The sequence below is a fragment of the Cryptomeria japonica genome, chromosome 6 (genome assembly GCF_030272615.1).
Source record: "Cryptomeria japonica chromosome 6, Sugi_1.0, whole genome shotgun sequence".
In the NCBI taxonomy this organism is placed as follows: Eukaryota; Viridiplantae; Streptophyta; class Pinopsida; order Cupressales; family Cupressaceae; genus Cryptomeria; species Cryptomeria japonica.
This window is the reverse complement of record NC_081410.1, coordinates 562960295-562975307: the sequence shown is the minus strand read 5'-3', so window position 1 is coordinate 562975307 and position 15013 is coordinate 562960295.

Below are 15013 nucleotides of genomic sequence, written 5' to 3'. Positions count from 1 at the left end.
TAGACATAGATTGATAGTTTCATATACTTGTTGTGTATATATACAAAGAACTCTTGGGCTTCACATCCTTGATGACTACACCCAATATACCTGAAGAAGAAGAAGAGATGCCTCGAATAGATGTGTGTTTATTTTATTATTTGATTAGTAGATATAATTTGTTATTATCAGTGACAATTATATGCTAACTTGTATCAATCTCATGTTTCTGAACATATGTAGGTTGTGTATCAAAATATTCAAAACATACCTCCTCTACCAAAGACATACATCAAGAGTCCTGCAAAGCTAAAGAGAAAATGTGGAGATGAGGTAAACACGAATAGTTCATTTTTATGTTAACTTTTCGAATGTGAATTATATAATATAACTAATATTAATCATGGTTTGTTTTTCTTGTGCAAGATCCTTCAGAGCCGAGCAGTGCAGTGAAGAGGATCAATTTTGATGATCCATCAGCAGCTTAGGATGTTATAGATAGTTTTGGGATGCTTACATGTCTAGTTGGCATGTATATTTTGTATATCGACATACATTCATGTATTTAGACATACATTTTGTTTTAGTTGGCATTTATGCCATATTTGTGTATGGACATACATTTGTAATCATTCGACATTTTTATATATACAGAAGTTGATATTTGATCATATAAATTGTTGCTCATCTGTGTGTGGTGTTATCATGGAAATCTTTAATCTTCCTTCCAATAATTAACAATGGTTAATAATGGCTATTTAATGAACAATACAATTCATTTAATCAACAATACAATACAATTCATTCAATGAACAATACAATTCATGAACAATATAATTGATTTAATGAACAATACCCTATGCAGGCTCCTATTTTTCCCCCCCACTTGATCGAACGCTCGGGGTCATACCCTACCGGCGTCGTCCCTTGAGTGCCCTAAATGCTCAAAATTGTCAAACACGCACGGGCCCTGACTCAGAATCCGTGGCACTTGCAAACTAGCCATTTGAACCTATGGGGCCACGAGAGGGGTCACTACAAAATCCTATCTTGGTTTTTCATGTTTCCCTATGGTTTTATTAGGGCAGCAATTTTTTGGTTGGCAAAAAAATCGCCAGTCTCACTCAATGGAATGTTGTCGGGTGGCCAATTTCTCGTTCAACTCATTACGATGACTAACCATCAGCTTTGACATGTCCAGTTAGGCATAATTACCCTAGGCATACTCCTTTTTTTCCCCCCCACTCAATTGAATGCTCGGGGTCATACCCTACCGGCGTCGTCCCTTGAGCACCCTAAGTGCTCAAAATTGTCAAACTTTGACGGCCCCTAACTCGGAATCAGTGGCACTTGCAAAAAATCTATTTAAACCTACGGGGCCACAAGAGGGGTCCCTACAAAATCCTATCTCAGTTTTTCAAGTTGCCCTATGGTTTTATTAGGGCAGCAATTTTTTGGTTGGTGAAAAAATTGTCAGTCTCACCGAAAAAATTGTCACTCACTCAATGGAATGTTGTCGCATGGTCGATTTCTCGTTCAGCTTGTCGCAATGACAAACTGTCAGCTCTGACATGTCTAGTTAGGCATAATTACCCTACGCATGCTCCTGTTTTGCCCCGCCACTCGATCGAATGCTCAGGGTCATACCCTACCGACGTCGTCCCTTGAGCACCCTAAGTGCTCAAAATTGTCAAACTTTGATGGGCCCTAACTCGAAATCCATGGTACCTATGAATGATTCATTTGAACCTACGGGGCCATGAGAGAGGTCCCTACAAAAGCCTATCTCAGTCTTTCAAGTTTCCCTACGGTTTTATTAGGGCAGCAATTTTTTGGTTGGCAAAAAAATCGTCAGTCTCACTCAATGGAATGTTGTCGCATGGCCAATTTCTCGTTCTTCTTGTCATGATGACAAACCGTTGGCTCCGAAAAGTCTAGTTAGGCATTATTACCCTACGCATGCTCTTGTTTTGCCCCCCCACTTGATCGAATGCTCGGGGTCATACCCTACCGACGTCATCCCTTGAGTGCCCTAAGTGCTCAAAATTGTCAAAATTTGATGGGTCCTAACTCAGAATCCGTGGCACCTGCGAATGATCCGTTTGAACCTACAAGGCCATGAGAGAGGGCCCTACAAAATCCTATCTCATCTTTTCGAGTTGCCCTACAGTTTTATTAGGGCAGCAATTTTTTGGTTGGCAAAAAAATCATTAGTCTCACTCAATGGAATGTTGTCGCATGGTCAATTTCTCATTCTTCTCATCGCGATGACAAACCATCAGCTTTTAAATGTCCAGTTAGGCATTATTACCCTATGCATGCTCCTATTTTGCCCCCCCACTTGATCGAACACTCAGGGTCATACCCTACCGGCATTGTCCCTTGAGTGCCCTAAGTGCTCAAAATTGTCAAACTTTGATGGGCCCTAACTCAGAATCCATGGCACCTGCGAATGATCCATTTGAACCTATGGGGCCATGAGAGAGGTCCCTACAAAAGCCTATCTTAATTTTTCAAATTACCCTATGGTTTTATTAGGGCAGCGATTTTTTGGTTGGCAAAAAAATCATTAGTCTCACTCAATGAAATGTTGTCGCATGGCCGATTTCTTGTTCTACTCATCGCGATGATGAACCATCGGCTCCAACATGTCTAGTTAGGCATTATTACCCTACGTGTCTATAGGAGTCATATGGTGTCTTCGGACACCATAGGACCCCTTAGGACACAATATGACCTCTTAGGACACAATATGACCCAAAGCGACCCAATATGGTGTCATTAGGGGTCATATGGTGTCCTTAAGAGGTCATAAGGGTTCATGGGACACCATATGACCACTAATGACATGCTTTGGTGTCTTAAGAGGTCCTATGGTGTCCCAAGGAGTCATATGGTGTCTTGGGACACCATAGGACCCCTTAGGACACAATATGACCCCTTAGGACGCAATATGACCCAAAGCAACCCAATATGGTGTCATTAGGGGTCATATGGTGTCCTAAGAGGTCATAAGGGTTCTTGGGACACCATATGACCCCTAACGACATGCTTTGGTGTCTTAAGGGGTCCTATGGTGTCCCAAGACACCATATGACCCCTAATGACACCATAGGACCCCTTAAGACACCAAATTGTGTCGTTAGGGGTCATATTGTCTCTCTCTCTCTCTCTTTCTCCCTCTCTCCCTCTCTATCTCTCTCCTTCCTTCTCTCTCTATCTCTCCTTCTTTCTCTCTCTCTCTCCCTCTCTCTCTCCCACTCTCTCTCCCACTCTCTCTCTCTCTCCACCTCTCTCTCTCTCCCTCTCCACCTCTCTCTCTCTCCACCTCTCTCTCTCTCTCCTCTCTCCCTCTCTCTCTCTCCCTCTTCTTGTCTCCCTCTCTTTCTCCCTGTCTCCCTATCTCCCTTTCCTCCTCTCTCCCTCTCCTCCTCCTCTCTCTCTCTCTCTCTCCCTCTCTCCTCTCTCTCTAAAAAATATGACTAATAAAATCCGATATCCGATTTTATTCGATATCGGATTTTATCCAATATCCGATTTTTGTAGACAAATTTAAAAATTTCCAGTTTAGGCTTGGGAATGCTTTGGTATTTGGCTTGGAAGTGACAAGCCTGGAAAGTCAACTGAAAAAATGTGTTTTTCAGTATTCCTTGATTTTCTAGACTTTACACTGGTGGCTGACGACTTTTTTTGTAACCAAAATTGATAAAATGAAAAGGGTTTTTTAAAGATGTTCCCAACTTTCCAACAATATAAGGCTTGTCTTATTTTGACTTTAATAAATAATTATTATTTATTTTCTAATTGAATTCTAACAATAGTCCTGATTGATATATTGATTGAAAAACACTCATAACTTTCAAATGGTATAACATTTTTTGAAACCGAAATATGCGTCACATCCTATGCTTTGTCTACTATAGGGAAAAATAAAAAAAAATTAAATTTCATAAAGTTTTGACCAAGTTAAGGTTGTCAGACGTACTAGTTTCTGAATTTCTGAAAAGCTGTAGTAAAAAAATCATAAATAATTATTTAATTTATAAAAAATAAAAAAAAATATGTGTCACATCTGGACATGAGTCTAATACTTATATTATAAATATTATAAAACAATATTAAGATTTTATTGTGATTAGGGTGGTCAAACATACGTCTACTTCTTATTTTTTTCCTAAAATTTTAGTACCACTACATTGAAATTTGAAATTTTCATCAAATAGGATTTTTTTTCTCCAAAAAACAACTAGTAGCTTAGAAACTACATTCAATTTTCTATATATTCTCTTCTTACATATTTTAAAAATAATGTTCACAACTTATTCAAATTTTCATGTCAATTTGCATAACTCTGATTTTCTAAAATTTCATTGCCACTTAAGGGCCTATTTTGGCACACCATGATCCTGCACATACCCATAAGTGGTTTTGGTGTAACTTCTAAAAGGTTATCAGGATGCTGATGGTTATCATGTTCATGTTCTAGTTGATCATGGTGTTTCATTTGACTTATGGCGACCTATTATGGGTTCGTTGTTATTCTATTAGGTTATGGACCAGTTTGTGTAACGTGTTGGTCGATGCTCTTGATGTGTCACCAGTTGGATTTAATGTTTGGTTTATGTTGTTTCGGTCTTAGACCGACTTTGTTTATCATTGGTTTGTGGGATTATGTAATGTATTTATTGTATTATCTTTTAGGAGAGTGACCTAATTGTTTAGGTCCTGGGTTTGTATAAATATAATATAAGATCTCTTTGTAGATCATATGTGGTAGGTTAAGGTTATGGGATTATCTGTGTGCGTATAAAGTTGTAATCACATGCAGAGGTTTTGGTAGATCATAGGTGATCAAATTGGGTTTGTGTAAGAGGTTTAAGACCTCTAGTATTGAGATTAACTAAAATTGTACTCAAGCATAGAAGATGTTATTCTTGCAATTCCTTCATCTTTTTTTATTGTAGTCAGGATTTACTTTGTAGTCAGTGAGGCTCGTTTTGTGATAAGAAGTGCACTCTAGGCTATTGGCCTTCCTACATGTGTAGGCCCCTCTTATTGTAATCACATACTTGGTGCAGAAGTAATATCTGACTGTGGGTAGGCTTCCCACCATGGTTTTTCCCTTTACCGGGTTTTTCACATACAAATCATGGTGTTGTGTAATGGATGGTTGGTAATTATTCTATGATTTATGTTTATGCTTAATTGTTATATCTTCTATTCTGGTATTTGGTTTATGCATTATGGTAAAAGGTTTTGCGTTCTTAAAGTTTAATAATCTGTTGACAACTAATTCACCCCCACCTAGTTGTCCACCGGTTATCGTAACACAACTATCTAAGCTATACTCAAGGAAAAGAAACAATAAGACTAAAGTAACACATTGAACCTAAAGGCAAGGGTGGTTGGTGGAAGTGTTAGAAAATTTTGTTGGGGTTTGACAATCCAACTCTAAGTAAAGGGAAGAAGATGTAAATAAAGATGAAGATATTTCAGATAATGTGGAAGTGGTATAAAGTTTTAAAACCCTTGGAGGACTCCTACGCCCATTCTTAACTAAAAGAGGTAGTGATAAAGAAAAAAGAGAACAACTATCATTAGTCGCAAACAATATAAAGTTTTGAAAGTGTGACAAAACCCAACAATTTGTCCTAACCAATCAAAGTTGATAGTGGTGATGCAACTTTTGAGAAGTATTGAATATTAATTACCATGAGTTGAAGTGGGTGGGCATTGAATTCATCATTGAATTAAAGCTATTAGTTCTCTTTTCTTCAGTTTAAAACTTCATTTGAAAGATTAATTAGGTGTTGAAGAGGGAAATGAGAAAAAAGTATAGAAGTAGTGTATGAACCTAGCATCACCTCCATTGTTGTAGAGGAGGTAAAAGTTATTCTAAAGGTATAAAAGAGCTTATTTTCTCACAAAGCTAGGGTTTTTAAGTTTGGAACTTGTAGATTAGTTGTGACAAAGGGAACTTTGTTCATTTTGTTTTAGATTTTAAACATAAAATTTAAATATTTGGGTTATGAACATCTAAATAGACTTGAAAGATTACTACCTAAAGTTAGAGATACCAAATTGGAGTCTATAAACTTGAAGAAATCTTGGAGGACTATAGAAAACCTTGATAGATACCCAATCACTCATAGATTGGCCATAAGTGGGTTACTTGAAGGGACAATTTTCCCGATAGACATACAATGCATGGACTTGGTCTGGATTGTGTTAATAGGTATGCTCTAGATACTAGGGAAATTGAAACTCCTGGTGATAGGGTTCTCATAACCTTCAACCATGCTAACATTAAAAATTGTTTCTGATTCCTTGATAGAGATGTGTACTCTCATTGGGATTTTACATAGTCACAATGTGAGTTTCAATGTGAAGAAGGATGTTTATAGAAATTATGTCATTGCTAAGGAGTGGTTTTCAATACCTAGGAGGGGACAATAATAATTGTCCAAAACCATTAATAAATTATATTTGAAGGGAGAGATCATCGACATAATCATCCTCCTAGATAGCCTCAGAGGGGATGAATATTCTTTCAATTTGGATGAATGGATGTTTTTATTGGTACAAGTTGTATGTGTTGGACACTCATACATGGAATGGGAAAGTTTGATGTGATTGAGTTCACTCCATGATCATTGGCTCTGCTTCAGTTGATTTGGCATCCTTTGATTCCAGCAATTAGACATTTGAGCATTCTTTCATGGCACATATCATGAGACTTTTCTTTCCATTTCCTTTCAAGGAGTTGTTTTAGCCTTGGCCACTTGATTTGTTTCTTACTAAAGTGGGGAAAGTGCTTTTCCATTCTTGAATCTTCATTAGCATTTTCCAATGAGTCTTCATCTTCAGCATTGCAGCTTTTTCATTATGGGGGGGTTGTATTGTCTCTTCTTTTCTCTCTTTTGAGGGGAATGTTGATTGTACTTATAAGACCAATTTAGTACGTGGGCGACCACTTGGAGTTCTTCATCTTAGTTGTCACAACCCATTTTAATAAGTTTTAGATTAATTTATTTAGTTAGGCTTTGATATTATTTAACATTATTTATTTTTGACAGTATGATGCTTGGCAATATTATTTATATTTGACATTATGATGCTTGATGACATTATGTTAATGTGAAGTTAATTATTATGCTAGTTGACATTATTGATGATATTTTTAATTTAATGATAATTATGTGATGATGTTAATTTGATGACTTTGTTGAGCACGAGGTGGATGCAGGGTTGACTGTCGAGGATAGACATATGATTGAGGAGGTGTTGGAATCCAAGAACACTGAGAGGGGGGGGGTGTGAATTAGTGGTCTACTAGAATGATCAATTTTAACCTTATTAAAACATGCATTCACCAACTGGTATACTAGTTCATATAAGATTGAAAGAAGTAAAGAAATCAATAAGCCAATCACACAAATGAATACCATAACACAAAGAATTATACATGGAAAAACTCAAAGAGAAAAAACCACAGTGGGATTTGTGACCCACAATATCAATCCACTAGCCATATGAAAAGATATTACAGAATATTGGGGCCTCAACTTGCAGGAAGGCTTACAGCCTAGAGCACATTTCTCATCACAAAAGGAGTCTTATTGACTACATACAAATCTAGATTACAATCCATAAGAATGAGTGCACTGCAATAATAACATCTTCTATGCCTGAATACAGTTCCAGTTAAGCTCTATCTAATCTGGTTCTGAAACCCTAAACCCTTACCAGAATAACCTCTTACATAATCAAAATTTCTTGCATTAGAAATATCACTCTCTCACTTACATTACATCCATATCATATATAACAAAATGATCTATATACCCTTTACAATCCTTCATGCCTTATGTTGGCTTACATAGATAATTACAAAATGAATATACATGTTGACTCAATTACATACATACATGAATATCAAAATCAATTTCTGATTTTTGGATCTCCTAAATGATGTCAGCCTCCTATACTTGTATCCTTAATGTGAATCATGCCAGCCTGCAATGTTGGTAACCAAAGAATTCCTTCCTACCAGTGAAGATACCTGCTTATGTCGGTAAACAACCAAACCAAAATATGAAAGCCAGAACATGTTGCCATCAATGACAACATATTTAAACCAATCAAATGAGTGTCAATTACCAACAATCTCCCTCTTTGGCATTGATGGCAACACTCATGTGAAAAATGATAATGGTTTCCATTTGTCGGTTTCATCCTGAGACTGCTCCCCCTGAGCTGAATATCCATTTGTGATCATGATTTAAACAAAATACTCCATACCTCCATATCTCCATATGCCAAGAATATATTTTTCACCTATACCTCCCCTTTGACATCAATGCCAAAAAAAATACCAAAAACTGGGACGAAGAATGAAATACAGTACAAAGAGTGTCCCAAAATACTTTATCAAAGCTGAATATACTTGAATTTTTTTAGACAGGCTCTCTCAAAAATCTCTAGATAGATATCCCAAACTGATTTGAAAGTGTCAAAAATAGATACACATCCATTAAGCATGTGAGCATATGACTCTTTCTCACTAAGCTCTATCAGTGTGGGCCTACCAACCATATCAATGCATTCTTTCTTATGTACACTCAAAGAGTCCAACCGGGGACTCAACAATCCTCTAAGACCTTTATATCTCCTTATGATTTTATCTATTTCCCTCTCAAGAGCTGAAACTTGAGCTTCCAATACCAAAATCTGACCATCAATAGATGTAGTCAAATAATTTGTACCATCAAATGAATTGAATATACCTACATTTTTCTCTTGAACATCCTTAATCTCTTTATCTATCTTTGTTGTAAGTAAATGCATGTTACAACATACTCTATAAATATTAGTGCATTTCCTTAAGCATTATCAATCAACTTCAACTTATCATCAATCTCTTTCTTCTTTGACTCAATCATCTGATCAAATGTAGCTCTCTTAGCTTGTGTAAACCCCTCCAATGCCTATCGGTTAGATATCTATTGTAAAGATTGAAAGTCCTTAGAAATGCATTTTGTGATTATTTTGAGCTTGTCAAATGGGCTTGCTCCTTTGTCAAATTTGTACTCCAGGAAAATTCTATGCAAAATTGGGATAGACTGATCAATAACTCCTTTGTCCATAGATCATTCATCATCTTCTATGCAACCATCATCAGGAGCTTAGTAGAACTCATCTCCATTAAGCTTTTCAGCTCTACATGTGAGGTGTCAATTGACAACAATGATGCACATGCTACTGGTTCCCTACTAGATTCCTCTCCCTTCTCCTCTGATGGTTTATTAACTTTTATAAATTCCTTTGATACATCATTCGCTTTGCCACTTGGTGCAGTATCAGTTACTATCGGTTCCTCCTTATGAACTATGTCCTCAACTTGTACATTCTAATCTGGAGGACTATTGTCCTTTGTTGGTATTATGGACGTGTTCCATTAGTTTTGTCATTTATGTCAACACTTATCCTTTTGGAGATCTACATTGTTGATTTAGCATTATGGTTATATTGGTTTACTATTGAAGTGAGATATTGTGTTCACCGGCAAGGTCAGTGACTTATGCATAGTCACCGGTATATGCTCATTGGCAGGTTATAATGGTTCACTGACATCGAGGATGAATTCTTATCATCTAGAGATCACTTGATTATGTCAAAGACAAGGTTTGGATACTTGGTTTTGATGTTTTGGTTATTGGTCTAATCGGGTTGACATATTTGTTGTTATTGGTAGTTTGGTCTAGGTTATGGACTGGTATGCGTTATTTATTCCAGATCAGCATGACATGTTATGGTTATGATTTATTGATTGGATATTGTTGTAATTGTATCAAGCTGACATGATGCATCGTATTAAGACTTATTTGTAATTGATTTTAATTGTAATATTCTTAGTGAACCGACCTACACATTTGGTCTTAGGTTTTATATATATGTAAGATCTCATTTGTGAGATGAGATATGGTATGTAAGGTTATGGTATGGTATTGTAACATGGTATATGCAAATATTGAAGATCATATGAGCAGACCATAGAGAAGGTTCAAGGAAGGTTTGAAGGTGTTTATCAGAGCTTAACCGATACTAAATCTAGCATTGGAGATGCTATTTTGAGTTGTACATTATTCTAGGATTTAGCCATCCTACTATAATCATTGTGACTCCCATTTGAGTAGTGTACTCTAGGTGGTTGGCCTTTCTACATGTACAAACTTGATTTGTATACACATACTATCTGTAGTAGTATCACCTGATTGTGGGTAAGGCTTCCCACCATGGCTTTTCCCCTTACAGGGTTTCCACATCAAAATCTCTATGTTATGTGTTGTGGATGTTGTTTCTCTTTCTGCTTCATGCATTAAGTTTCACCAGTATTGATATTAATTGCTAATTTGTTAACCGACAATAAGTTTGGTGTACCAGTATTAAGTATCAAGTTTAACTAAGTTATATTTGAGTTGATATTCATTGACAACTAATTAACCCCCCCCCCCTCTCAGTTTCCCTTTTGGTTACTAACAATTGGTATCAGAGCTAAGTCCTCTTTTTGCAGAAGCCTAATAGCTTGAGGAGATCCTATGGTAGCTAACATTTTTAGGAAGGATAGTCTGAAACTTGATGGAACTAACTATGGTATATGGAAGATTAGAATGGAGACACATCTGAATTGCATTGGAAGAGACATATGGTAAGACTTTACAAAGAATGGCTATGTTGGTCCTACTTTGAATCAACCTAATCCACCAACATTGGGTAAAGATCAGGAAAATGATTACAAAGCAAGAGAAGCACTTTTGAGCGCATTATCAGATCAACAAATTATGGGATTATCAGACTGATCTACTAATAAAGCTGTTTGGGATAAATTGGAGACATGGAATGAAGGAGATACCACTGTCAAAATTGCAAAATTGGAATGTTACCAGGTCATGTATGAAAATTTGAAAATGGAAGAAGATGAAAGAATTTCTACTTTATGGAAAGAGTTAATGAAATAGTTTTAGGAATACAATGTTGTGGAGGATCCTTAAGTGAAGATGAAACTATTTCTAAAGTTTTAAGAGCTTTTCCATTGGCATACAAAATGAAAGTAACTTCTATTAATGAGTTGAGAACAATGCCTAATACATCAGTATCTAGAGATACCTTGGTTGGAAAACTTTTAGCATTTGAGCTTGAGGAATTTGGTTTTGTTGCTACTATTAAGACAGATTTAGCCTCAAAAGCATCATCATCATCATCTAACAAATCTGATTGGAAAACACTTTATGCAAAAAAACTTGAAGATATCAAGAGGGAAAATGAAGAACTGGAAGAACTTGAAGCACTATTTGCAAGGAAAATGCATAAAGGTCTAGTTGGAAGTAAGTATGAAGGTAAAGCACTGTTTAAATGTTTTAATTGCAATAAAGTTGGTCATATGGCATCTAGATGTCCTGATAGACATGCAAGATTGAGAGATGAAGCTAAAAAAACATATAAGCCTAACCTTGAATATCATATATATAGATTTAAGAAGAATAGAGACAAATCTTGTTACTATGCTAATGAAGGAGTTACTGATGATTCTGATGAAGAACCGACAAACAATGGATGGGATTTTGTTGCAACAAAAGAAGATCAACCGACACCTACTGTCCCACCAGTAGAGCGGGCCTTGGTAGCTAAAATTGAAGAAAAAGATGAATGGATCATTGATAGTGGATGTTCACATCATATGACTGGTGATAGAAGTAAATTCTTATCTTTTTAAGAATATAATGGAGGTCTAGTAAGGTTTGGTGATGATAAAAGTTGTTTAATCAAAGGAAAAGGCACTATATCTTTGGATGGTAAGCACAATACTGATAATGTTTATTATGTTGAAGGTTTGAAGCATAATCTTTTGAGTGTTGGTCCATTAGTTGAAAAAGGATATCAATTACAATTCAAAAATGGAAAATGCAAAATCAAACACAGAACTAGATTGGAGATTGCAATCGGTAATCAGACTAAAGGTAATATCTTTCATTTGAATAACAATGATAAGACATGCTTGATTGCACATATTGATGAAAGTTAGTTATGGCATAAGAGACTCTGTCATGTAAATTTTGATTGCATTGTAAAGATCAGTTCAACTAAGGTAGTAAGGGATTTACCTAAGATTGTGAAACCTCATAATCGGGTATGTAAGGAATGTCAAATGGGAAAGAAAGTTAGAACAAATTTTAAGAGTATTTCTGAGAAATCCATAATGTTCTTTATTTAATTCATATTGACTTGTGTGCTCTGACAAGAACAAGAAGTCTACAAGGAGATAGATATTTTATGCTAATTATTGATGATTATTCTAGAATTTGTTGGGTTACTTTTCTCAGGGAGAAATCGGGAGCTTTTGGAAAATTCAAGTTATACAAGGCAATGGTAGAAAATGAAACTGGTAAGGAAATCAAATATTTAAGATCTGATCAAGGAGGAGAATTTACATCTAAGGAATTTAGTACATTCTGTGAAGTGAATGGAATCAAAAGACAACTATCAGCACCCCAAACACCTCAACAGAATGGAATTGTGGAAAGGAAGAACAAAACTATTCTAGAAGCAGCTAGAAGCATGATATTGGAAGCAAATCTACCTCATGTGTACTAGAGAGAACCAGTGAATACAATGGTTTACACTTTCAACGGAGTTCACATTAAAGGTGAAACCGGTAAGACCCCTTATGAACTATGGTTTGGTAATACTCCTACTCTTAAATACTTCAGAATATTTGGAAGCAAATGGTATATTAGGAGAGATGAGTATGTTGGTAAATTTGATCCTAGAAGTGATGAAGGAATTTCTTGGTTATTCATCTAAGAGCAAGGCATACATATGTTTTAATAGAAGATTGCAGAAGATCACTGAAAGTGCTAATGTGAAGATAAATGAACACTTTAGAGGGAATTCAAGGTCTGTAGATTCTGAACTAGTAGTTGAGATGATCATAAATGAACCAATACATAGTGCAACAGTATAGAATGTGGATCCAGTCACACCAGCATCATCAGAGAACTCGACAGTGACTGAACAACAACAACATGTGAATAAACCCAGGTATGTAAGATTGGATCACTCAGAAAATTAGATAATTGGGATATAAGTATCAAGGTGTTATGACTAGAGGAATACTGTGAAATGAAGAGGTATGCTTAATTTCTCAAATTGAACTAGCATCTGTTATTGAAGCATGTCAAGATGAACATTGGATTAAAGCAATGGAAGATGAATTAGAACAAATTGAAAAGAACAATACATGGACATTAGTTCCCCGACCTAAAGAGAAAAATGTAATTGGAACTAAATGGATATTTAGAAATAAAATAAATGAAGATGGTAAGGTAATCAAGAACAAAGCAAGATTAGTGTGTAAAGGATATTCACAAAAAGAAGGAACTGATTATAATGAAACCTTTGCACCGATAGCTAGAATTGAGACAGTTAGATTATTTCTTGTATTTGCAGCACATAAGAACTATAAAGTATATCAGATGGATGTCAAATGTGCATTTCTGAATGGTGATCTTGAAGAGGAAGTTTACATTGAACAACTTGATGGATTTTCATTAACAAATGTTAAAGATATGGTTTACAGATTAAGGAAATTTTTGTATGGATTGAAGCAACCTCCTAGAGCTTGGTATGCTAGATTGGACAAATATTGTTTGAAGCTTGGTTACACTAAAGGTAATGCTGACAACAACTTATATTTCAAGGTGACTAATGATGACATCTTGGTTATTGAAGTTTTTGTTGATGATATCATTTTTGGAGGAGAAGATGGATTGTGTATGGACTTTGCTAACAAGATGCAGGAAGAATTTGGAATGTCTATGATTGGGGAGATAAAATTCTTTTTAGGATTGTAGATTTCACAAACTGATAAAGGTATTTTCATATGTCAAACAAAATACTTAAAGGAACTATTGAAGAAATTTGGTAAACTCTAAACCGATAAGTACTCCTATGACTACAACTGATAAATTGACATTGAAGGATGATTCAACTCCTATTAATCCAACAAGATACAAATCTATGATTGGAGGTTTACTGTATTTGACACAAACAAGACCTGATATAATGAATGAAATATATATTGTTTCAAGATTTCAAATTAATCCTAAAGAAAATCATGAATCAGCAATAAAAAGGATTTTTTGGTATCTACAAGGCACAACAAATCTTGGTAAGGTACCCTAAAGATGAAAATTTTGATTTATGTAGATACACCGATGCAAATTGGGCAGGAGATGTAGATGAAAGAAATAGTACCACTAGGGAAGCATTCTTTCTTGGTAACAGATTGATTTCATGGATAAGCAAGAAGTAGAGTTGTACATCATTATCAATAGCATAATTAGAATATTTTGCAGCACCAACTAATTGTACTTAGGTATTATGGATTAAGCAAATGTTTAAGGACATAAAGGTAAAATACAAAGAACCTATAATCATTTATTGTGATAACTCAACATCAATTGATATATCAAAGAATCTAGTATTTCACTCTAAGATTAAGCATGTTTCTATCAAATATAACTTTCTGAAAGAGAATGTTGAAGCAAAAGAAGTAAGATTGGTTTATGTGAATACTAAAGAGCAGATTGCATATATCTCTACTAAGGCTTTGGCTAAGGAAACTTTTGAATATCTCAGAGAGCAGCTTGGGGTAATACCCTCACCAGTAGAGACTTAGACAATTGGAGATTAGCATCAAACCAATAGAAACTAATAGATAAACTTTTTTTTCTGGCTTTGATGGAGGAGAGCTACTTCTCAAGGGGAGTAGATGGTTGTATGTTCTAATATTTTTTTATTTCTCTGGCATTTGATGTCAAAGGGGGAGAGAGATCTATGGAAAAACATTCATGGGAGAGAGATCTATGAGACATTATTCATTGGGGGGGAGATATATACTCTTTGTATTTTGATTTTGATTTTTGGTATTGATCTATTCTGGATATCGCTGGTTTTTGGTTTTTGGCATTCTACT